Source organism: Oncorhynchus nerka, linkage group LG8 (genome assembly GCF_034236695.1).
Source record: "Oncorhynchus nerka isolate Pitt River linkage group LG8, Oner_Uvic_2.0, whole genome shotgun sequence".
Lineage (NCBI taxonomy): Eukaryota > Metazoa > Chordata > Actinopteri > Salmoniformes > Salmonidae > Oncorhynchus > Oncorhynchus nerka.
In genome coordinates this window covers 45,616,256-45,642,714 of record NC_088403.1, presented here as the reverse complement: position 1 = coordinate 45,642,714, position 26,459 = coordinate 45,616,256, and the positions used below count along the sequence as shown (strand labels likewise).

General features: G+C 43.6%; 1 protein-coding gene and 1 long non-coding RNA gene across 3 annotated transcripts in view; both read right to left on the bottom strand.

Annotated features, from left to right (window-relative positions):
- The window catches only part of LOC115133407 (H(+)/Cl(-) exchange transporter 3), a 66,472-nt gene that overhangs the window by 20,887 nt on the left and 19,126 nt on the right, over positions 1-26,459 (bottom strand).
- Positions 22,980-25,280, bottom strand: LOC115133409 (uncharacterized). Of its 2 annotated transcripts, XR_010464564.1 has the most exons (4): positions 24,805-25,280; positions 23,825-24,546; positions 23,573-23,647; positions 22,980-23,362 (listed from the first exon to the last, which is right to left on the bottom strand). It is a non-coding gene; the product is annotated as an uncharacterized LOC115133409 (long non-coding RNA). The 2 variants fall into 2 exon arrangements; XR_010464563.1 differs by having other exon boundaries at positions 23,825-25,280.

Below are 26,459 nucleotides of genomic sequence, written 5' to 3'. Positions count from 1 at the left end.
CAATGCATCTCAGTGCATATTTCTTATGGTCTAGATTCCAAGCGATCTGTGCTAATGTTGTTATTTTGTGAAAGCCCTTGTCGATACTAACCAGATGGCCACAGCTAGATAACTATCTAAAGTAGGCTTAAGCGGAATACCATATACCGGGGTATTTGAAAAAAGCCACAGGATGGGTTTTCAATACTGTCAAAGCTATTTCTTTGAAGTTTTTCAATACATTTGAATATGTGTAGCTACTTGGAGTTATTACCTGCAGTGAACTTGTGCAATACCTTAGGAGATAAAGCAGATTGCATTCTTCATTTCACCTGTCACATTATTTTCAAATATTAAGCTTACCGTAGTTCCCCAGAACAGTTGAGCCAGTCAAGTGTTTGTTTGCAAATAGCACAAAGGGACAAAGCGAGCTGATGAGTCCATAGTGATCTATATCTAATCGACAAGTCTCTGTTGTGCAACACGCACGAGGTGAAGTTACACTTCATGAAATTCATTACTAAAATGGTTACCATCAGACACACTATATATAGGCAAAGGTATGTGGACACGCCTTCAAATGAGTGGATTTGACCATTTCAGCCACAGAGCCATGCGATCTCCATAGACATTGGCAGTAGAATGGCCATACTCACTTTCAACGTGGCACCGTCATAGGATGCACCTTTGCATCACTCACTACCGAGTTCCAAACTGCCTCTGGAAGCAACGTCAGCACAAAAACTGTTAGTCGGGAGCTTCATTGAAACGGGTTTCCATGGCCAAGCAACCCCACACAAGCCTAAGATCACCATGCGCAATGCCAAGTGTTGGCTGGAGTGGTGTAAAGCTTTCCGCCATTGGACTCTGTAGCAGTGGAAACGCGTTCTCTGGAGTGATTAATCATGCTTCACCATCTGGCAGTCCGATGGACGAATCTGGGGTTGGCAGATGCCAGGAAAACGCTACCTGCCCGAATGCATAGCACCAACTGTAAAGTTTGGTGGATGAGGAATAATGGTCTGGGGCTGTGATTCATGGTTCGGGCTTGGCCCCTTAGTTCAAGTGAAGGGAAATCTTAACGCTACAGCATACAATGACATTCTAGACTATTCTGTGCTTCCAACTTTGTGGCAACAGTTTGGGGAAGGCCCTTTCCTGTTTCAGCATGACAATGCGCCCGTGCACAAAGCGAGGTCCATACAGAAATGGTTTATCGAGATCGGTGTGGAAGAACTTGACTGGCCTGCACAGAGCCCTGACCTCAACCCCATCAAACACCATTGGGATGAATCGGAACGGCGACTGCGAGCCGGGCCTAATCGCCCAACATCAGTGACCGACCTCACTAATGCTCTCGTGGCTGAATGGAAGCCACAGCAATGTTCCAACATCATCCCAGAAGAGTGGAGGCTGTTATAGAAGCAAAGGGGGATCAACTTCCTATTAATGCTCATGATTTTGGAATGAGATGTTCGACGAGCAGGTGTCCACATACTTTTGGTCATGTAGTGTATCTTATAATGGCTTTCTGCGAGAAGTCAAAGAGCTCTGGATGAGTTCTGTACGGCTGCCATTTTTTTTCCCTGTGCTTCCTACTAGTGTTTTTTCCCCTCCTCCATTCTTCTCCAATCTTTTAAAAAATGTAACTAGGCAAGTCAATTTAGTTTTTTCCCCCCCAGAATCGATTCGTGCTCTTCCTTCAGAAAAACATGCTTCACAACTTTGTTCATTTGCACAATTTATCTTGTTCACATTCGCTTGTAAATGTTCACTCACAGAAAATGACATTCGGTAACTGCTAGCTATGCTTGTTTAACTTTATGAGCTGGATTTGCCCGTCTTGAAATGAGTTTAGTTTTCGCTTGTTAGCATTTAGTTAACAGCGTCTATGTGATTTCACTATTAGTTTGTTAGCATTCTGGTAATAGAGGCCCAATGGGCTTTTCTCTTCATATTTAAAGCCACAACTTGTGTGCTATACCGGTAATACCGTAAATCCCGGTATGAGAAAAAGTATGATATGACAATATGAAAACCTGGATACCGCTCAAGTCTAGAAGAAACTATTTAATTAATTCTCCATAATCCCATGCTGCCTGTGCCAGCCCATAGCCAAATGTTTAGCAATTTAGCTAATGTTAGCACATTACCTAGCTAGCACAACATGGCTATCTTGGTCACTGCACTAACTCAGTAGCTAATATAGGCAGCTGTTTCATGGACACTAGCTAATTCATTGTGATTTAATTAGTTGTTAGCTAGCTTGGAGGAAGTATTTACTGTTGTGTGCATTGCGTCTGTGCACGTATCTAGCTAACGTCGCATAGCTTACATTGCATATGAAGTGTGACTGACTTGTACAGAGAAAATGCCCTCTTTTCAACAACAAAAATGTGTTGGTTCCTGCTCGCTGATTGGCTCATAGTCAAGATGTTGGCCACTGATAGGCATTGCAATTCCACAAGTACAAATCGGTAGGTTTGTCACTACCGGGTTTGCACGCAGCAGGTACCGCTTTTGTTCTAGCAAGAGAAGGAACGGCCTCCCCACTGTGATAAGTACATATCGGCAGACTATCAGCGATGAGATTCTCTGTGTGTTCCATGCTTTAAAGCCTTGTTTCAAAAGGCCCGAGCCAAGCCTTTGAAATATGAAAGCATTGGGCTATATCAAGTCCTTTGATGTGGACCTATACGTGTAGGAGAGAAGTAGGTCTAGGCAGGCTCCCATTGAGCAGGGAGAGCTACAGTAGGTGAATGGCTTTCATCTGGCAGTGTTTCCCTTCCTGAGGAAGACCAATGGGAAATAATTTGTTCTTGTAGAGTCAGCTAAAAACGCAGCCCCAAACGCAACTCACAAATCAGGTTGGTTGGAAGGTGACAACATCGAACTGGCTGACTGCCAGTTGTGCATTTTTCGCTTCTGGTTGGGTGAGACTGTGGTTGTATCCCAAATGGCACTGTACTTCCCTATATATTGCACTATTTTTGACAGGGGTCTGGTCAAAAGTAGTGCACTGTTGTAGGGAATAGGGTGCCATTTGGGACACAACCACAGTCTCACCCAGCCAGAAGCAGTCAGCCAGTTTGATATTGTAACCTTCCAACCAACCTGATTTGTGAGTGACCCAGTCTGGGCTGGCAGGGGGAGAGGAGGAGGCGGCGGAGGAGGGGGAACCCGGGGAAGGAGGAGGAGAGGACCGAGCACGCCCACATTCTTATCGACGGGGCTGCAGTGGTGCAGGTTGAGAACTTCCAAGTTCCTTGGTGTCCACATCACCAGCAAACTAAAATGGTCCAAGCACACCATGACAGTCGTGAAGCGGGCACGACAAAACCTATTCCCCCTCAGGAGACTGAAAAGATTTGGCATGGGTCCTCAGATCCTCAAAAAGGTTCTACAACTGCACCATTGAGAGCATGGTTGCATCACTGCCTGGTATGGCAACTGCTCGGTCTCTGACCGCAAGGTACTTCAAGGGGTAGTGCGAACTAGTGGTTGACCAATTATGATTTTTCAATGCCGATACCGATACGATTATTGGAGGACCATAAAAAGCCGATACCGTTTAACCGGACAATTTTATTTTTAAAATGTATTTGTAATAATGACAATTACAACAATACTGAATGAACACTTATTTTAACTTAATATAATACATTAATAAAATCAATTTAGCCTCAAATAAATAATGAAACATGTTCAATTTGGTTTAAATAATGCAAAAACAAAGTGTTGGAGAAGAAAGTAAAAGTGCAATATGTGCCATGTTAGCTTTTTTACGATTAAGTTCCTTGCTCAGAACATGAGAACATATGAAACATATGAAAGCTGGTGGTTCCTTTTCACAAGTCTTCAATATTCCCAAGTAAGAAGTTTTAGGTTGTAGTTATTACATTACATTTACATGGTGGAGTCAATCACCACCTTCCGGAGACACCTGAAACCCCACCTCTTTAACCTGTTGGGGCTAGCCCTGAATACTGCCCCTTCTGGAGGAATTCGGCACCCATATAAAACATGATACATTTTTGTCAAAAGTTGCTAATATATGCATATAAAAATTATTATCGAATAGGAAACACTCTAAAGCTTATAAAACCGTTTAAATTTTGTCTCTATGTAAAGCAGAAGTCTCAGGGCATGCATTCTCCCAAAGTCTCTCTTGTAATGAAAAAAGTTGCCACCACTTCAACGTCATCGTATACACACTTCCCAAGCAGTTATAACCATGGAAACAGTTTCTACGTCTTCAGCGTGAAGCCTGCTTTCGATGAGGCGTGTAACTGTGAGAATCGCGCGCTCACGAGACGTTCAGCGTGCCCAAACGTCCCGGTGACGCAAAAAAAAAGTTTCACCAATGCCAGCTGGGAAATTTCTCTCTCTTTCCCTCAGGATGGATTGAACAACGTGTGTTTCTCTGTTTGCCCTCACGATTGCTGTAGACCTTTATAACATGTTAAGGCTTAATTATAAACATAGTTTGACAAGTTTACTCGAAATATAATGTATACTTTCGACGTTTTGGTGCGCATCCACTTGAAATTTGCATACATTTCGACCGAAAAGTGTCTAGTTTGAGAACGGAAAGACACAGACTTGAAAACTGAACTCTAACTTGGTGAGTATTAACCCTTCCAGGTCTTCTGAAGGAAGAACAGCCACGGTAAGGGAATATTTATGTCTTCATTTTGGGTTTCTGTCGACTCCAAGATAGAGGAGTCAGTATGCTAAATGGGAGCGCCGACTCCCTATTATAGCCTAGTGAACGCCAAATGTAACGTTAAAAATAATTGTAACATAGCGATTGCATTTAGAAGAAGTTTATCTTGCCATACATATGTAAAACATGCATATTTAGTCAAAGTTTATGATGTGTATTCCTTGTTAGCTGACGTTATCTGCCGGAGCTATTTTATTTCTCCTGACATTGCAGTAGCATTTTTTGAACGATGCATAATTGTAAACAGAGATTTATGGATATATATTGCATATTATTGAAAAAAAAATGAATGTACTGTGTAACATGTTATATTACTGTCATCTGATGAAGATTTCAAAAGGTTAGTGAAATGATTTTTCTTTTAATCCTGCGTTTGTTGATTGCATATTTTTTCCTACTTGGCTATGCTAATGAGGTATGTATGCAGTGGTGGTTGGACATAAATATGTGCTATGTTTTCGCCGTAAAACATTTTAGAAATCTGACTTGCTGGGTAGATAAATAACTTCTTTATCTTTCATTTGAGCCATTTTTCAAGCGATTCTGTGGAGGTTAAATATTTTTAGGATTATTTCTTGCGTTCCCTGTGCCACATTACAGCTCAGGGGGGGTGGGGGGGAGTTCCCAAAGGGGAACTAGTAGCTCTGGAATACCTAGGATAGGATAAAGTAATCCTTCTCACCCCCCTTAAAAGATTTAGATGCACTATTGTAAAGTGGCTGTTCCACTGGATGTCATAAGGTGAACGCACCAATGTGTAAGTCGCTCTGGATAAGAGCGTCTGCTAAATGACTTAAATGTAAATGTAAATGTAGTTATTATAGGAATTATAGGACTATTTCTCTATACGATTTGTATTTCATATATCTTTGACTATTGGATGTTCTTATAGGCACTTTAGTATTGCCAGTAACAGTATAGCTTCCGTCCCTCTCCTCGCCCCTACCTGGGCTCGAACCAGCAACACATCGACAACAGCCACCCTCGAAGCAGCGTTACCCATGTGGAGCAAGGGGAAAAACCACTCCAAGTCTCAGAGCGAGTGACATTTGAAACGCTATTAGCGCGCACCCCGCTAACTAGCTAGCCACTTCACATCGGTTACACCATCCTAATCTCGGGAGTTGATAGGCTTGAAGTCATAAACAGCTCAATGCTTGAAGCATTGCGAAGAGCTGCTGTCAAACGCACGAAAGTGCTGTTTGATTGACTGTTTACGAGCCTGCTGGTGCCTACCATCGCTCAGTCAGACTGCTCTATCAAATCATAGACTTAGTTACAACATAATAACACACAGAAATACGAGCCTTAGGTCATTAATATGGTCGAATCCGGAAACTATCATCTCAAAAACAAGACGTTTATTCTTTCAGTGAAATACGGAACCGTTCCGTATTTTATCTAACGGGTGGCATCCATATGTCTAAATATTCCTGTTACGTTGTACAACCTTCAATGTTATGTCATAATTAAGTAAAATTCTGGCAAATTAGGCGGCCCAAACTGTTGCATATACACTGACTCTGCGTGCAATGAACGCAAGATAAGTGACACAATTTCACCTGCTAACCTGGATTTCTTTTAGCTAAATATGCAGGTTTTAAAAATATATACTTCTGTGTATTGATTTTAAGAAAGGCATTGATGTTTATGGTTAGGTACAGTCGTGCAACGATTGTGCTTTTTTCGCAAATGTTAAATCATCCCCCGTTTGGCGAAGTTGGCTGTCTTTGTTAGGAAGAAATAGTCTTCACACAGTTCGCAACGAGCCAGGTCACACAGTTCGCAACGAGTCATGTTAGCGGGCAATATTAACTAAATATGCAGGTTTAAAAATAAATACTTGTGTATTGATTTTAAGAAAGGCATTGATGTTTATGGTTAGGTACACATTGGAGCAACGACAGTCCTTTTTCGCGAATACGCACCGCATCGATTATATGCAACGCAGGACACGCTAGATAAACTAGTAATATCATCACCCATGTGTAGTTAACTAGTGACTATGATTGATTGATTGTTTTTTATAAGATAAGTTTAATGCTAGCTAGCAACTTACCTTGGCTTCTTACTGCATTCGCGTAACAGGCAGGCTCCTCGTGGAGTGCAATGTAAAGCAGGTGGTTAGATCGTTGGACTAGTTAACTGTAAGGTTGTAAGATTGAATCCCCCAACAAGGTCAAATCTGTCGTTCTGCACCTGAACAAGGCAGTTAGCCCACCGTTCCTAGGCTGTCATTGAAAATAAGAATGTGTTCTTAACTGACTTGCCTAGTTAAATAAAAGGTTAAATAAAGGTAAAAAAAAAAATACCGATTTCCGATTGTTATGAAAACTTGAAATCTGCCCTAATTAATCGGTCATTCCGATTAATCGGTCGACCTCTATTGCGAACGGCCCAGTAAGTACATCACTGGGGCCAAGCTTCCTGCCATCCAGGACCTCTATACCAGGCGGTGTCAGAGGAAGGCCCTGAAAATTGTCAAAGACTCCAGCCACCCTAGTCAGAGACTTCTCTCTGCTACCACATGGCAAGCGGTACTGGAGCACCAAGTCTATGTCCAAGAGGCTTCTAAACAGCTTCTACCCCCAAGCCATAAAACTCCTGAACATCTAGTCAAATGCAGACTATTCACCCCCCCCCCCATCCACACCACTGCCACTCTCTTATCATCTATGCATAGTCACTTTCATTCACTCTACCTCAACTAACCAGTGCCCCCACACATTGACTCTGTACCGGCACCCCCCTGTATATATTATTATTTTTTACTGCTCCTCTTTAATTACTTATTTTTCTCTTATTCTTCTCCGTATTTGTTGAAACTGCACTGTCGGTTAGGGGCTCGTAAGTAAGCATTTCACTCTAAGGTTGTATTCGGCACATGTGACTAATAAAATTTGATTTGATGATGAGTCAGAAATGATGACTGGACTCTATGTGGAGGTGGGGTTTCTAGCCACAGTGCGTAGAGCTGGTCCTGGGGTAGTCAGGTAGGTGCGTAGTGTGGGTGAGGGTGAGGTCTGAATTAGATATAGGCGGACAGTGAATTGGTTTTTGGGACCGTAATAACAGGTTGCTCCTCTTGATGGTAAAATTATAGACACAGACACATAATGTATATCAATTGCTTCATTATGTGGAGGAGTGGATGGTTTTACTGTAGATTGTCACACAGTAGGCTGACACACAGCATCCAGCTGAATGATGACACTGTGGAAACAGAAGCCTGCAGGGACTGATTCAACCACAACATGGATCAACGAGTTCACGACACACACATGCGCACACACCTTGTGTGTTCAGGTACTACATGCCGATAAAGTGTGACCATTCAGTGCGAGGGCTTAGTACACACAGGAGCTTCCTGTGCATTAATGCAGTATCAGGCTACTCCAGCACTACAGTCCTGCAAATCAGATCAAGGCGCTTGAGCTTAGCAACAGGACTGACTGGGGCTGGGGACCAGTAAGCCAACACTAACCCTGGCCTGCACCGGTGCTGCTAAGGGAATATCATGTGGCCGAAAGGCAGGTTGAGAGGGAGAGAGAGAAAAGTGAGAGAGCAGAGAGAGAGCAAATAGAGAGTGCAGAGCGAGAATAGCAAGAGAGTAGAGAGAGAGAAGAGAGATAAAGTGGGAAAAAATGCCAAGAATCAGAGCAGTCGACACTCCTTCAAATGAGGAAATACCATGGTTGAACATGGGCAGTGGTACAACTACCTGGGACAATACAAAAATGCGTCTCTGGTGGATTTGGTCTGGCAGTGAATGCACTACTCCATAAAAAGTCAATATTCCCATCCAAATATCGTGCAAAATATTAGTGTAATTTTACCACAAGATGGAAGCGAGGTTTGGGTTTCAACCTATAATTACGATTATAAGCATTGGGAGAAAAACCAAATAGAAAATCTATATACAGAATTCCGTAGAATTATCCTAAATATCCAAAAGAAAGTACCAAATAATGCATGCAGAGCGGAACTCGGACGATTCCCTTTAATTGTAAATATAAAGAAAAGGACAAACTTTTTGACATCATTTGAAATTATGCCCCAAAACATTCTTACAATTCAAAGCACTGGAACTCCAAGAGCTGAACCCTGAAAAGATTCCCGTCAGCTGTTAAAAACACTAAACAACCTTATTATCCAAAACACAACTGGGACATCAATTAAATTGTTACAGAAATGAAATCCTCATATAAAAATTAAAACTCTGAATAAACTAAATTGCTATTTGGCCCTCAGAGGGAAGAATCTCACTATTCTGTCAGGGATACAAAACAGAGACAGATCCTGAACAAATACAGGCTCAGCGACCACCAATTGGCTATAGAAACAGGGAGAGACAAAAAGAGATGGCTACTCAAAGAGGAGCGTCTGTGTGGTCACTGCACGACAGAGGAAGTGGAGACAGAGATGCAATTTTCCTCTACTGTGAGAAATACTCCCAAATAAGAGAATATTTTTTTCAAGACAATATCTTAATCAATTCCCAAATTCTGTGCATTTAAAAATAACATAAAGCTGGGAATTATTCTGGGTGAGGGAGAAACCGTAAATATTACTGCCAGATATGTATATGATTGCCATCCAATGACCATTAATTCCTGAAGTATTTACATTGTATATAACTGACTGTTATACATTGTGTATTTATATTTATTAGCCATTCTTTTTCTTTTTTATAACCATATTTTTATTTAATTAAATGTATTGACCACAGATTACACAATACAACAGAAGAGAGCGAGCGAGAGGAGAGAGAGCAAGAGAGGAGAGGGCGAGAGAGAGAGAGCGAGAAGAGAGGGCGAGCGAGAGGAGAGGGCGAGCGAGCGGATGAGCGAGCGGAGAGGGTGAGCGAGCGGAGAGGGTGAGCGAGCGGAGAGGGAGGGCGAGAGGAGAGGGAGAGCGAGAGGGCGAGAGGAGAGCAGAGAACGAGAGGAGAGCAAAGAGAGCGAGAGGACAGCAGAGAGAGCGAGCGAGCGGAGAGGGGGGGCGAGAGGAGAGGGAGAGCGAGAGGAGAGCAGAGAACAAGAGAGCAAAGAGAGTGAGAGCAGAGAGAGCGAGAGAGGAGAGCAGAGAGAGCAAAGAGAGCGAGAGGAGAGCAGAGAGAGCAGAGGGTGAGCGAGCGGAGAGGGGGGACGAGAGGAGAGGGAGAGCGAGAGGGCGAGAACGAGAGGAGAGCAAAGAGAGCGAGAGGAGAGCAGAGAGAGCAGAGAGAGCGAGAGAGGAGAGCAGAGAGAGCAGAGAGAGCGAGAGGAGAGCAAGAAGAGAGTAGAGAGAGCGAGCAAGCACGAGAGGAGAGGGGATCCTTTGGCAGTGTCTTTTGTGTCTGGTCATTTAACATGGGAATCTAATGAACAAGAGGAATACGCGCGCACACACCATTATCTCAGATTTACAGACAGGGACGTACCCTAACTAACATACACACCCTAAGAAACTCAAACGTAAACTGAAAGTGGATGGAATAGGACTGATGTTAGAACGTTTTCTTGTCTTTTTAGCTGAATCAAATCAGTCAACCATGTGACGTGGTAGGTTATGTTAAAGGAAAGCATATTATTCAGTGCTGGGGCCATGAATAGCTTAGGCCGTAGGGACGATTACACAACATATTATCTAAATGTGAAAGAAGGACCCAGGATATAGCCACATAACACTGAATCCTGTTGAAAATGTATAGGTTTTGTACAGGTAATGAGGATAGCAGAAGCTTTATAGATGTTATAGTTTGTGTGTTCATATGCATGTGTGACTGTGCAGAATGAGATGTATGGACTAGTGAGACATCACTACCGATCTGTCCAACAGGTCCTCCCCTCCCTGTCACTGAAACACTGTTGCATGTTAAATGGATCAGCACCACGCTGAGTAACATCTGGAAGCTGTTATAGTGGTGTTCCTACACACACACACACACACACACACACACACACTTAACAGCTTATTATAAGAGAATAAAGATGGAGGCAGTGGCACACATTGCTCCTCCTCGGCCATTTATTGATTCTACGAGCTCAGCTAAACCCAGAGAATACACATCCTGCTAATTCACCACGCAGATAAGACACACACACACACACACACAGACACACTGATAGTGGGTGCCAAGGTTAATCATCGACGAGCAGGTGAATGGTCACAGAATGGCAGCCAGCTAGATAACATTGTCGTCCACGAACACACGTTCACCATGACAGTCCTCCCGTCTGACCTCAGTCATAAGCTCCACACCATTTTAGTCTATTATAACAACAGCAGGGAGCTACAGCATTCGGGTTATCCAGTGCCATGATGACTGTAACTGTAGCCAGAAGGACAGACATAACCAAACTTCCAACCTCCATTCGGAAGAAAAAAAATAAAGATAAGAAAGAGAGGGAAATGTACACACACACACGAAGGAGCTCAACCGCAAACTGAAAGTGGATGGAATAGGACTGATGTTTGGTCGTTTTCTTCTCTTTTGAGCTGAATCAAATCAGTCAACCTTGTGACGTAGTAGGTTATGTTAAAGGAAAGCATATTATTCAGTGCTGGGTCCATGAATAGCTTAGGCCTTAGGGACGATTACACAACATATTAGCTAACTGTGAAAGGACCCAGGATATAGCCACATAACACTGAATAAATAATTGAATCCTGTTGAAAATGTATAGGTTTTGTAAAGGCAATGAGAAGGATAGCAGATGCTTATAGATGTTAGTGTGTATGCGTGCGTGACAGTGCAGAAGGAGGTGTACTGACTGGTGAGATCTGGCAGAGAACAACACAGATCAACCCAACAGGTCCTCCTCCCTGTCACTGAAACACTGTTGCATGTTAAATGGATCAGCACCACGCTGAGTAACATCTGGAAGCTGTTGTAGAGGTGTTCCTACGCGCACACGCGCGCACACACACACACATCAAACAGCTTATTCTAAGAGAATAAAGATGGAGGCAGTACACATTGCTCCTCCTCGGCCATTTATTGATTCTACGAGCTCAGCTAAACCCGGAGAATACACACCCTGCTAATTCAACACGCAGATATGACACACACACACAGAGAGAGACAGACACATTGATTGTGGGTGTCAAGGTTAATCATCGACGAGCAGGTGAATGGTCGCAGAATGGCAGCTAGCTAGATAACACGTTCACCATGACAGTCCTCCCGTCTGACCTAAATCATCAACTCCACACCATTTTAGTCTATTATAACAACAGTAGCGCGCTACAGCATTAGATTATCCAGCGCCATGACTAACTGTAGCCAGATGGACAAACAGACCGAACCGCCAAACTCCATTCAAAGGAAGGGGAGGGGGATCATGGCGTACCTCTTTTAGGCAGCTCCTGCAGTGCGATGGTATCCCCTCCCCCGTCGTAGGGTAGATAGGGGTCGGCCTCGGTTGAGATATCATCCATGGTTGACTGACAGTCGGTCGCTAAACTAATTTAGCTATCTTACCAAGTGTTAGCTCCTCGTCGCTAGGCTAACTGCTTATCCGGTAGCAGCCTCCGTGATTCGAACAGCCTCGGAGAGACTTGCTGTGTGTGTGTGAGACAAGCTGAGCTCCCTCTGTCTTTTCTCCCCCCCCCCTTCGTCTTTCTCCTCCCTCCCCCCTTCGTCTTTATCCTCCCTCCCTAATTCCCTCTCTTTCTCGCTCTCTACCCCTCCCTCTCCACTGCAGCAGCTGACTGCTAAGGAGCCGGTGATGTCATCGCACGACGAATTGCAAGCCTGGTTGGTTGGTTGCTACGGGAGACGACTGGGGGGGGCAGAGGGAGGAGCGATAATGCGTAAGAATGCAGAGTGATCAGGCCAGGCTGGCAGAGCCTGTTGAAAGGTGTGCCGGTCGGTCTGATGCATAATATTAGTACTCGGCCTAATATGTATTCATGAACGAAGAATAAATGGCTGTGGTATACAGTAGCATATCAGTACTGTAGTGCTACGCCAATATTGATCTGTATTGAACGCTATACAGTCAATGACTATTAATTTGCTGCTTACCTTACCATGCATAACTAATTAATATAGGTGTTAGTGCACAATCATCAACAAATGAGTTGAAGAAAACCCAATCTAGCATAGAAAAAGAACAGCGTTTGTACAGACATACACCACACTGAAGTACTACTAAAATCAAATGTTGTGAAAGCAAAAGCCACAGCACGGGAGAGAGAAAAAGCCAGAACATGGCATTAGCAACCACCATAAACATGTCAGTGAAACCAGTACTGAGACTGACTCTCTCTTCTTTCTCTTTCCACAAACACTTTCTCCCTCTTTCTCTCTCCCAGACAGGATATGAAACCATTTGTGAGATTTCATCTGAGGGTTCATAGCTATGTATCATGTAGCAGTACACCAGTGGAAGCTCCTCATAAAAATACAAATGGTAAAACATTGAAAAAATGGTCCTTTTTAGATAAAACTATACTAAATATATTCAGGTCACCAAATAATTGATTAAAACACTGTTTTGCAATGAAGGTCTACAGTAGTCTCAACAGCACTCTGGAGGGTAGCACCATGGTGTAGCCAGAGGACAGCTAGCTTCCGTCCTCCTCTTGGTACATTGATTTACATACAAAACCTAGGAGGCTCTTGGTTCTCACCCCGTTCCATAGACTTGCACAGTAATTATGCCAATTAATTATGGCAACTTCCAGAGGATGTCCTCCAAACTATCAGAGCTCTTGCAACATGTTGTCCACCCAATCAAAGGATCAGAGAATGAATCTAATACTGGATGCATAAGCTACAGCTAGCTAGCACTGCAGTGCATAAAATGTGATGAGTAGTTGACTCAAAAAGAGAAGGACAATTGTTAAACACTGTTTTTCAAAAATGAAGGAGAAGCAAGAGAGAGAGATTGTCATTTTTTTCACTTTCACTTACTTACATAACTAGCAAAATGCAGCTGGCTAGTTTAGTTACTCAAACAGAGTGATGCTATGTTAGCTAGCTGGCTATGACTATCCAACACAACACTGTAACTCTTCCAAGTCTAGGTAAGATTTAGGTTTTTATTAATTTACTGGCCCGGGTCCCACTGGTGTAACTGCCGGTGTAACTGACTATACACTGTAATGTTACTGCATGATTGTAGCGGGTTAACTAACGCATTAGTTCTATTAGCTATGTTGACTAGGAAGTTACTTTACCTAATATGGGGACAACGATGTAGGCTGTGTGTAGCGGTTATGACATGTTTGGGAAGTTTTTTTCGCCTTGTCACATGCAGCTGATGTGTTGTTCATTGAAATCCACAAACAAAGGGAAAAGGTGAGAAGAGAAGAGTGCATAGACGAAAGAAGGAATACAACGTGGCTGCTATGAAAGTGAACTGTGTTTATGTGTGATCAGGGGTGTATTCAATCCGCCGACTCTGTTGAAAAACTTTTCTTAAACAGAACCAAACGAAACGGGGTTAAAAATACCTGAATTTGTCCAATAGAAACTCTCATTTGCAACTGTTTGACTAATGATTATTCTCTAGATAAGTTAGATGCAGGCAAGAATGTGCAAGGCAGTATTGAATGTGTCACTGTTTGTCCATGTGTCACTGTCTGTCATCTCAAAATTTTCTTTCGACCTGTTTGCACCTACATTGTAAACTTTCATTCATAGGCTAGGTTTATTAAGACTATCCTACCAATGGGACATTAAAAACTGCAATATCTTATGTTTCACCGAGACGTGGCTGAATGACGACACGGATAATATAGATCTGGCTGGCTTCTCGGTGCATCGGCAGGAAAGAGCAGCTACGTCTGGTAAGACGAGGGGCAGGGATGTGTGTCTATTTGTCAATAACTGCTGATGCGCGATGTCTAATATCAAAGAAGTCTCGAGGTATTGCTCGCCTGAGGTAGAATACCTCATGATAAGCTGTAGACCACACTATCTCCCAAGAGAGTTCTCATCTATATTATTCGTAGCCTTCAATTTTACACCACAAACCGATGCAGAATCCTACTACACCAGCTCTGATGCCCGTCGGATGTGGCAGGGCTTGACATATATTATGGACTACAAAGGGAAACCCAGCTGCGAGCTGCCCAGTGACGCAAGCCTACCAGACAGGTCAATATTCACAGAGCCACAGGGCAAGACGGATTACCAGGACGTGTGCTCAAAGCATGCGCGGACCAACTGGCAAGTGTCTTCACTGACATTTTCAACCTCTCCCTGACCGAGTCTGTAATACCTACATGTTTCAGACCACCATAGTCCCTGTGCCCAAGAAAGCAAAGGTAACCTGCCTAAATGATTACCACCCTCACGCCGGTAGCCATGAAGTGCTTTGAAAGGCTGGTCATGGCTAACATCAACCCCATCATGCCAGAAACCCTAGACCCACTCAAATTCACATACCGCTCCAAAGGATCCACAGATGACACAATCTCAAACGCAATCCACACTGACCTTACCCACCTGGACAAAAGGAATACCTACAGTTGAAGTCAGAAGTTTACATACACCTTAGCCAAATACATTTCAACTCAGTTTTTCAAAATTCCCGACATTTAATCCTAGTAAAAATTCCCTGTCTTAGGTCAGCTATGATCACCACTTTATTTTGATAATATGAAATGTCAGATTAATAGTAGAGTGAATGATTTATTTCAGCTTGTATTTCATTCATCACAATCCCTGTGGGTCAGAAGTTTACATACACTCAATTAGTATTTGGTAACTTGGGCCAAACATTTTGGGTAGCCTTCCACAAGCTTCCCACAATAAGTTGGGTGAATTTTGGCCCATTCCTCCTGACAGAGCTGGTGTAACTGAGTCAGGTTTGTAGGCCTCCTTGCTCGCACACACCTTTTCATTTCTGCCCACAAATGTTCCATGGGATTGAGGTCAATGCTTTGTGATGGCCACTCCAATACCTAGACTTTGCTGTCCTTAAGCCATTTTGCCACAACTTTGGAAGTATGTTTGGGGTCATGGTCCATTTGGAAGACCCATTTGCGACCAAGCTTTAACTTCCTGACTGATTTCTTGACTGATTTCCATTTTTTCTTCCAAACATAACGATGGTCATTATGGCCAAACAGTTCTATTTCTGTTTCATCAGACCAGAGGACATTTCTCCAAAAAGTACGATCTCTGTCCCCATGTGCAGTGGCAAACCGTAGTCTGGCTTTTTCATGGCGGTTTAGGAGCAGTGGCTTCTTCCTTGCTGAGTGGCCTTTCAGGTTATGTTGATATAGGACTCGTTTTTACTGTGGATATAGATACTTTTGTACCGGTTTCCTCCAGCATATTCACAAGGTTCTTTGCTGTTGTTCTGGGATTGATTTGCACTTTTCACACCAAAGTACGTTCATCTCTAGGAGACAGAACGCGTCTCCTTCCTGAGCGGTATGACGGCTACGTCATCCCATGGTGTTTATACTTGCGTACTATTGTTTGTACAGATGATTGTGGTACCTTCAGGCGTTTGGAAATTGCTCCCAAAGGTGAACCATTTTTTTCTGAGGTCGTGGGTGATTTCTTTAGATTTTCCCATGATGTCAAGCAAAGAGGCACTGAGTTTGAAGGTAGGCCTTGAAATACATCCACAGGTACACCTCCAATTGACTCAAATTATGTCAATTAGCCCATCAGAAGCTTCTAAAGCCATGACATAATTTTCTGAAAATTTCCAAGCTGTTTAAAGAAACAGTCAACTTAGTGTATGTACATTTCTGACCCACTGGAATTGTGATACAGTGAATTACAAGTGAAATAATCTGTTTGTAAACAATTGCTGGAAAAATTACTTGTGTCATGCACAAAGTAGATGTCCTAACCGACTTGCCAAAACTATAGGTTGTTAACAAGAAACTTGTGGAGTGAGTGGTTGAAAAACGAGTTTTAATGACTCCACCCTAAGTGCATGTAAACTTCCGACTTCGTTATTGTTATCTAATTTTCTTGATACTTCATGATTTTATTTATTCATTTTCACAAATGTATTTAGTAAATATTTTCTTAACTCTATTTCTTGAACTGCATTGTTGGTTAAGGGCTTCTAAGTAAGCATTTCACCTTTTGTATTCGGCGCATGTGACAAATCAAATTTGATTTGAAGCAACCTCATGATGGGTATAGGGAAAATTCAAGTATCATGTAGTAGCCTAAACCATAAATGTTACATTGAACTGGGTGAATGCTGTAATAGAAATAAGGCCATGCTCATGAAAAAAAATCGTCCTCCCTCATCATAAACGACATTGACCGCCACTGGCGCACACGTGTGTGAAACTGTCACACTTCAATAATGCAACAACTGTATCAATTTGGTCACTAGAGCTCTGCACATGTGTATTCACACTATCACTTGTTATTATTAAAGGGATACTTCGGGATCTTGGCAATGAGGCCCTTCATCTACTTCACTAGAGTCAGATGAACTCATGGATACCATTTTTGTCTCTGCGTGCAGTTTGAAGGAAGATGCTAACTAGCATTAGCACAATGACTGGACAATTATGAGTATCTGCTGCAATGACTGGAATTATATGGGTATCTGCTGCAATGACTGCAAGACTATGGGTATCTGCTGCAATGACTGGAATTATATGGGTATCAGATACCCATAGTCTTCAAGCCATTGTGGTAGCATGCTAGCAGATACCCATACTTCCAGTCATTGCGCTAATGCTAACTAGCATTGGTTCACAAAACTACCTCCAACTTCCTTCATACTGCATACATACAAATGGTATCAATGAGTTCATCTGACTCTGGGGAAGATGATAAAGGGCCTCATTGCCAAAATCCCGAAGTATCCTTTGGTGTTGGCACCATCAAACCAACCAACGAAGCCCCTACCTGGCTTTCAGCACTGCTCCTGTTGCTAGGCGACGATGGCACAGGTGATGATGTCACCCATCTGGAGCTTGGAAGTAAATCCAGCAGACTGTTCAACAGAGTACCCAATTAACATAGCACCAGGGTTCTAGAAATCTAGAACTAGAACCAGTGATGCTTTAATTCCACAGTTTTTAATTCCAATTTCCAATATGTCCCAATCCTCTATTCTAAGCCTGGTTCAGGCAGTTCCATTCTGTGCCACTACAGAACATTCCCACAGCCTGACATAGTACACCACCACCAGCCCCAAAGCACAGTGCATATAAATAGCACCAAGCAAACTAACGGACAGGCAGACAGACAGTCAGGCTAACATGCAAACACTGTGTACTGTAGTGTAAAGACAATCCTATGGGAGGGATACTGACAGATACAGGTATTTATTGGACACCAAGCTGCCAAACTGGTTCATGGGAATTTGTCCCTTCACTCAACTGGGCATGTCTTCGCCCAGTTCCTAATTAACATGTAGGCGTATGTATATGAATCACAGCGGAATGGGCTATTGCAAGTGTTTTCTGTCTGTCTGTACCGGTTCGTCTTGTTTGTCAAGTTTACCGGTGTTTGTCCTGTCAGCTCCTGTCTTTTCCCAGCCTCTCTTTTCTTGCCTGTCCTAACCCTGTACCCACCCACCTGACCACTCTGCCTTCCCTGACCCAGAGCCTGCCTGCCGTCCTGTACCTTTACTCCTACTCTGGATTATCGACCCCTGCCTGCCTTGATCTGTAGTTTGCCTGCCCCTGTTGTTACAATAAACATTGTTACTTCACACAGTCTACACTTGGGTCTTGCCTTGATACCACGAACTGGCCACGACTGACCCAGCAGACTTGGACCAGCTCCATAATGCCAAGGAGCCACCATTGGTAGGCACTAGGATTTGCTTCGCGGTCTGATGGAAGGCATTGCGGGAACAATTCCGGGGGTTGCCTACTAGGCAGCCTACCACGACGGTAATCTCCCGGCCCCTCTGTAACCCAGCTGGTAGCAGCACCATCACCCTGGTTTCCCGGGAACCCCCTTTACCTCCCCCGGAGCACTACGATGGAGATTCCAGAACCTGCCGGGTCTTTCTCTCCCAGCTCCCTCGTTTTCGAGCTGCAGCCTTCTTCATTCCCCTCGGACCGCTCGAAGATAGCGTACAGTATTAAGCTGATGTCTGGGAGGGCACTCGCCTGGGCCACGGCAGTGTGGGAGCAACAATCCGCCGTCTGCCTCAGTCTGGAGGTATTCGTGGCGGAGCTGGCAAGTTTGAGGCTTCGGTGACCGGGAGAGGCTGCCCGGAAGTTACTCCAGCTTCGGCAGGACACCTTCAGTGTGGCAGACTATGCGGTGGAGTTCCGCACGCTAGCAGCGGAGGATACCTGGAACCCGGAAGCACTGTTTGACACATTCCTGCATGGATTATTGTAAGAGGTAAAGGATGAACTGGCAGCCCGAGAACTACCGACAGATCTTGACTCTCTCAACGCTTTAACCATCCGGATCGATGGTCGGCTATGGGAACGTGGGAGGGAGAAGAGGTCCGATTGCGATCCTAATCGCTCACTCAGGGATCCCACCTTGCAGCTGATGAACTCCGTAAATCCCCGGTGTCTACGTCCCCGAGACGATTCAAGCTTACCCGAGTCCCTCCAAGAGCCTCAGGAGACTGCCGATTCACCTCTTCCCGAGCCGATGCAGCTCGGGAAGAACATGTACGCAGACTTGAGACTCAGAATTGTCTGTATTGCGGTACTGTCATTTTGTGTCTACAGTATCTTCAAGAGACCTAGCTCATTCGTTGGAGTGAGTACACTGGTGGGTCTTAAAGATAATTGTTCTTCTCCCCCTACTCGCCCCCCTCTCCATGCCACCCTGCTGTGGGGTGACCAGTCCAAGTCTCTCCAGGTACTTATTGACTCGGGGGCCGAAGTGAGTCTCATGGACATTAACCTGGTGTCCGAGCTGGGCATCCCCACTCAATCCCTCTCCATTCCCATGGGTGTTAGAGCGCTGGACGGGCGCTCTATAGGCTGGGTCACCCACCAGACCACCACCGTCAACCTACGAGTGTCGGGGAACCACAGTGAGACGATCCAATTCCTGCTGGTTGAATCTCTGCAGCTTCCTATGGTATTGGTATTCTCTTGGCTCCAGCGACACAATCCCTCCATTGACTGGGCTACTGGTGCCATCGTGGGCTGGAGCCCGTCCTGCAACACTCATTGCCTGAAGTCAGCTCTGTCTTCACCGGGGCGTCTTCCTGGGGGCTTGGAAATTGCCCCGGACCCCTCCGCCAGCTCCGCAGAGTACCAGGACCACTGGGAGGGGTTCAGTAAGGCCCGTGCCACTTCGCTTCCGCAGTACCGACCGGTATCCAAGAAGGTCAAGTCTGAGGCTCTGGCACGCTGCTATTGTGCCGTGGCTACACACCCGGAAGCAGAGACCTTCACCCCCATTCCAAGATCATTAGCTCCTTTGCCGTTCGCCCTCTGCTGCCCCGTACCCTTCGTATTTGTCCTACTTATTCTGTGTCTAGAGTCAAAACCATGTCTGACTGCCCCTTGTCTTCTGTTTCTAGGCCCATCCCTCCGCCCGTGCCATCCATGGCCAGCCAGCGCACACGGTGAGACACCTCCTGAGGGTTCGACCACGGGGCAGGGGTTTACAGTACCTGGTTGACTGGGAGGGTTATGGCCCAGAGGAGAGGTGCTGAGTTCCCGCTAAAGACATCTTGGACCCGGCCCTCATCACCGGCACCCCTGACCCTGCCTGCTCCACCTCTGGACTATCAACCCCTGCCTGCCTAGACCTGTCGTTTGCTTGCCCCTGTTGTTACAATAAACATAGTTACTTCACACAGTCTGCACTTGAGCGCCTTACCTTGATCCCTGACAACGGGATGGTTTTTCAAAGCCGCCAACATTTAAGTATATTTGTAGCTACTTTTTAAATAAATGCATGCAATGAACTCGTCCAATACGTTAGGAGAAAAAAAGATTGCATTCTTCATTTCACCTATCATATTATTTTATATTATGAAGCTTACAGTAGTTCCCCAGAACAGTTGAGCTAGTCACGTATTTGTTTGTAAATACACTTTATATACAAAAGTACGTGGACAACCCTTCAAATGAGTGGATTCGGCTATTTCAGCCATACCTGTTGCTGACAGGTGTATAACATCGAGCACAGAGCCATACAATCTCCATAGCATGGTAATAGAATGACCTTACTGAAGAGCTCAGTGACTTTCAATGTGGCACCTGTGTAGGATGCTACCTTTCCAACAAGTTATTTAGTGAAATTTCTGCCCTGCTATAGCTGCCCCGGTCAATGTAAGTGCTGTTATTGTGAAGTGGAAATGTCTAGGAGAAACTACGGCTCAGCAACAAAGTAGTAGGCCACACAAGCTCACAGAGTGGGGCCGTAGTGTATGAACCTAGCTATGAACCTCAGTTATCATAGCCGGTTATATCGACTTCAAGACAGTCTGAATGGCATCAATAAAGCCTTTGGGTTGAGTAGAATATAATATAACCTAATTATGCCAAGGATGCCAGTCCATACACTACTGTTCAAAAGTTTGGGGTCACTTAGAAATGTCTTTGTTTTTGAAAGAAAAGCAAAAAAAAAAGTCCATTAAAATAACAAATTGATCAGAAATACAGTGTAGACATAGTTAATGTTGTAAATGACTATTGTAGCTGGAAACGGCTGATTTATAATGGAATATCTACATAGGCGTACAGAGACCCATTATCAGCAACCATCACTCCTGTGTTCCAATGGCACGTTGTGTTAGCTCGTCCAAGTTTATCAGTTTAAAAGGCTAATTGATCATTAGAAAACCCTTTTGCAATTATGTTAGCACAGCTGAAAATTGGTGTACTGATTAAAGAAGCACTAAAACTGGCCTTCTTTAGACTAGTTGAGTATCTGGAGTGTCAGCATTTGTGGGTTCGATTACAGGCTCAAAATGGCCAGAAACAAATAACTTTCTTCTGAAACTCGTCAGTCTATTCTTGTTCTGAGAAATGAAGGCTATTTCATGCAAGAAATTGCCAATAAACTGAAGATCTCGTACTACTCCCTTCACAGAACACCGCAAACTGTCTCTAACCAAAATAGAAAGAGTGGGAGGCCCCGGTGTACAACTGAGCAAGAGGATAAGTACATTAGAGTGTCTAGTTTGAGAAACAGACGCCTCACAATTCCTCAACTGGCAACTTCCTTTAAAGAGTACCTTCAAAATGCCAGTCTCAACGTCAACAGTGAAGAGGCGACTCCGAGATGCTGGCATTCAAGGCAGAGTTGCAAAGAAAACGGCAGATCTCAGACTGGGCAATATATTTTTTTTTATTAAGATGGGCAAAAGAACACAGACACTGGACATAGGAAGATTGGAAAAAGTTTGAGGTGTTCGGATCACAAAGAACATTCGGGAGGCGCAGAATAAATGAAAAGATGCTGGAGGAGTGCTTGATGCCATCTATCAAGCATGGTGGAGGCAATGTGATGTCTATTTTGCAACGCCATGACATACCCTATGGAAGGTGCTTAATTGGAGCCAATTTCCTCTTACAACAGGACAATGATCCAAAGCACAGCTCAAAACTATGCAAGAAATATTTAGGGAAGAAGCAGTCAGCTGGCATTCTGTCTATAATGGAGTGGCCAGCACAGTCACCGGATCTCAACCCTATTGAGCTGTTGTGGGAGCAGCTTCACCGTAACGTAAGAAGTACGTAAGAAGTGCCCATCAAGCCAATCCAACTTGTGGGAGGTGCTTCGGGAAGCATGGGGTGAAATCACTTCAGATTACCTCAACAAATTGACAACTAGAATGCCAAAGATCTGCAAGGCTGTAATTGCTGCAAATGGAGGATTCTTTGATGAAAGCAAAGTTTGAAGGACACAATTATTATGTAAATTTAAAAAAAAATCATTTATAACCTTGTCAACATCTTGACTACACTGTATTTCCTATTCATTTTGCAACTCATTTCATGTATGTTTTCATGGAAAACAAGGACATTTCTAAGTGACCCCAAACTTTTGAACGATAATGTAGTTATTACCAAGCATGAGTTCCCCACATATCCTGTACATTGAATATATATTCATTGATCGTGTACACCAACTTTGCAAATAAAGGTGCGATTCAGGTATGAATGTCTGTGAGACATTCTTTATTCAGTCATATCCAATTCCAGTCTTTTGGGGGGGGGGGGGGTTGTAATTCATATATACAAAACCAGAATTAAAAAAAAACAGTACAGTACACTACACTTCCTATGCATCATGCAAATACTCTTCGAGGTTCATATCAATATCTAATTTCCTTCATCTGCACTGATATGAGGACACAGGATAGGTGTAGTATTTCATCAAATGAGAGATTTAATTTCAACCAGTAGAGAATGTGAAAAGCTTTATTGAAGAAGTTCATTATCCAAGTTTAAATGTTATAAATACGTAATATTATAAATATAAGTTCAATCTGTACTTCAATGCACATCTGGTGGGCATTCTAAAAACAGAGGAAGAAAGATGAGGTGGGGAGAAAGGCATGAGAGAAAGTGTAATAGACAGAAAGGGAAAGAGACAAGACCGGAGCAGGGAAGACAGCATATGATTAATGAAAATACACATTCTCTCAGGTCATCACAATTACATAAGTGTCTCTAACAGTGTCTCCTAACCATTCTTGGGCCCCCAGTTGGCCAGAGGGTTATTTTAGAGTCGGTGAGGTGGCGATGACGGGGCTGGGGGTTGGCATCCTCTCTCACACCAAAACATACCTGCAGAAGAGAGACAGATGGAGAGAAATAGCATGATTAAGCCTTGTGTTTTTTTCCAATTCCAACACTGTCAGTCATCATAATAATCAGGTGAAATGCAAAACTGACCTTGGATCATTAACTCTGGAACTACTACATCTCCATCTGTATTTCAATGCAAAGCGTATCTTTAATAACACTGCCTGTTGACCCGACCAAGTGACCTCTCACCTCTGATCATGCTGTGCCCTCTATGTGTCAGGCAGTTCGGAAGCAGGAGGGGTTCACCGACACAGCTGATCTAACCTAGAGGATTTAGGGAGAAGGGGTTGTTATTGAGAAAACAAGGTAGTTAAAGAGACCGTGTTCAACAGGAATCTGTGTGTGTGGCTGCAGAGTACTTTATACTGAAAAACATGCACAGGCACACAAGGACAAACGATATAGCGTAATTACTTAAATATAAATAGTGGCATGCCTTACTATTCTCCATGGTTGGTCCTCTTGCCTATTCTTTGAAGGTGGAAGGAGCCACAGTTATACACCTGAGCCTGCTTACTGCACAATACAATCCATCAATCAGATTGATACACAATGTAGGTGTGGGTTGTAGGGTGTCTTATTGTTCACATTTTTTTCAATGTGGGTGACTCTTTGTTTATGTACAGACATCACCCTTACCTGAACAGCACCGTTAAATAAGGTAAACATTTTTTTTAATTTTTTTAAAATAATTTTACCTAAACGGCACCCTCACTTAAGAAGTATAAATCAAAGGGAGAGAAACTGGAAATGGAATAACTGCAGTTGACATACCTAAGTAAATGGAAGAATACTCTTATTGCAAGGTGGGTGGCTCTTAAAAGAGCCTTTGGTTATGCATAGTGTGGTATATGGTGTTGCCAGGGAAGTAGGAGGTAAAGGCCTTCCCACACGGATTGCCTCCAGTGCTGCATTGTTGGCCCCCATCCTTGCAACATCCTGCAGAGCAGCAGACCTCTCCTCTGGCACACGGCAGCAAGCTGCAGGTCCCCTCCTGGTCCTCGTGTCCATCCTCATGAAGTTATGCAGGACACAGGTAGCCTTCACACATGCCTGAATTTCCCCACGAGGCATTCCCAGGTGGCCCTGGCCACCCAATCGTGCGGTGCCCTACACGGTAACTGTAGGGAATTGTTTAGGAGGAATCTCCAGTTGCAAGGTATCTGTAGGAATATGGAAGATAATGTCATTATTAGACTTTTACATCATCAGGTCATTGTGGATTACTGAAAGTATAATATCTCTTATAACAAAACATGATAACATAGAATATAGATAGATGCATGTGTAGAATGTGACAGCAGAAGGTTCATATCAAGGATGGCATCAAAAATGAATACATAAATACTGTTTGAAGCTTGATGATGAGTTGATAATTTGAATCAGCTGTGTAGTGCTAAAGCAAAAACAAAAATGTGCACCCCTTTTGAGTCCCCAGGACCTAGACTGAGAACCACCGCTCTTCATCTGCATACAACAGGCGTCCATAGCTCTCTGTAGCTGAGGACAGAAAACATCACAAAAACCAGACTTCCTTATACTTCAATTAGACAGCACTGAATATTATGGTGCTACTATCATCTCTGTCCTCACTCCTTTCTAGAGACTGGAACTACACCAAAGTACCTGCCCTATTCAGTTGGAGCTGCTATCCTTAGCTAGCTTCCTACAAATGCTATTTTTTATTTTTTACAATGATAAATAGATCACAATAGCTAGCTAATATGAAGTTAAGTAGCTGGTGATATTTAATTAACTTAGCTAACTAGCTGTACAGTATGTAAAGTTGTCTAGATAGCTAGCTAGCTAGCTACGTTAGCAGCTCATCTGAGTTAGCCTCCACTGTAGCTAGTTAGCTAAGAATACATCATTACTTTTACATTTTCAAAATGTATTTACTTACTTCAATAGGTTCTCCCAGCCATGTTGACGATTGGAAACAGGGCAGCAAAGTTTGTCACCAGAGAGGTTTAGAGCATATTACTATTTATCTGTGAATAAATAAATGAAATGTAGAATGGATTAAACCATTTACCCATTTAATAACCAGACCTTAAACAAAATACTGAATCCTTGATGCACAACCGAACTGCTGCTATATGCTGCCAGCACCACAAGGGAGCCACTCTGGGCGCCCGAAGATGCACGATGAAATGTACAGCCTGCTAGTGTACACAGACCGTTAGGCGGCCGCCTATGACGGGAAATTGACACGGGCGGCATTTTCTACGCTAAACTGACCAAGACATACCTCCAACAACATATAAAACCTCACATAATTATGCCCCAAAACAGTGACAATTTCTATCAAAAGGTGGCATGTGGGCTTTTTAGGTGAGCACTGATGCCGCCCTGTGACCACTTTGTCAAAGGCAGGGGGGCGCAAAATATTTGTCTTGTCCATTCCCAGCGCCCCTCTCCAGGGTGCTGTTGGAGAGCGATCCATCCATCAACATTCCGTCCCAAAAAATATCTAACATAAATCATGTAGCAGATACAGGATATAAAAACAGGTCACGTCAAAGTAAAATGGACAATATTGAATGGACTATCACAACTGTTGTCCAGGAGTTTCACCCTATTTTCATGATCAGTGATTTCAATCTGATCATAGCAACAAACAAACAAATACTTCTGCATTTCCTGCTGTGTAAACACAATGCAAATAGGCTCATAATAACTCCTAAAAAGTTGGGTAGCTGAAATTCAGGGCTTAAATAGCAATACTGAATCGTCACAAAGCCAATGCAACCGCCTGTTTTAAAAATGATGGGCCTACCACACGGATGGGCATTCATAAAATTCCATTGCTGGTTGACATGGTAGGCTACACCCTAGTAAGCATGAGCCGACGTCTTTTTTTAGTCCTAGCCGGACGTCATTATTTGGTGTTTTACAAATGGTAGGCTTACCACAGTTGGAAATTCATAAAATACAATTTCAGGCAACACTATAGGATATACATCAGGAAGCAGGACCGAGGCTGACGCCTTTTGGACGTTTCTTTTGTTCAGTCCAGACCGGTCTTGAATTCCACGGACATTGGATTTGGGTCTGGTCCGAACCTGTTTGCTTT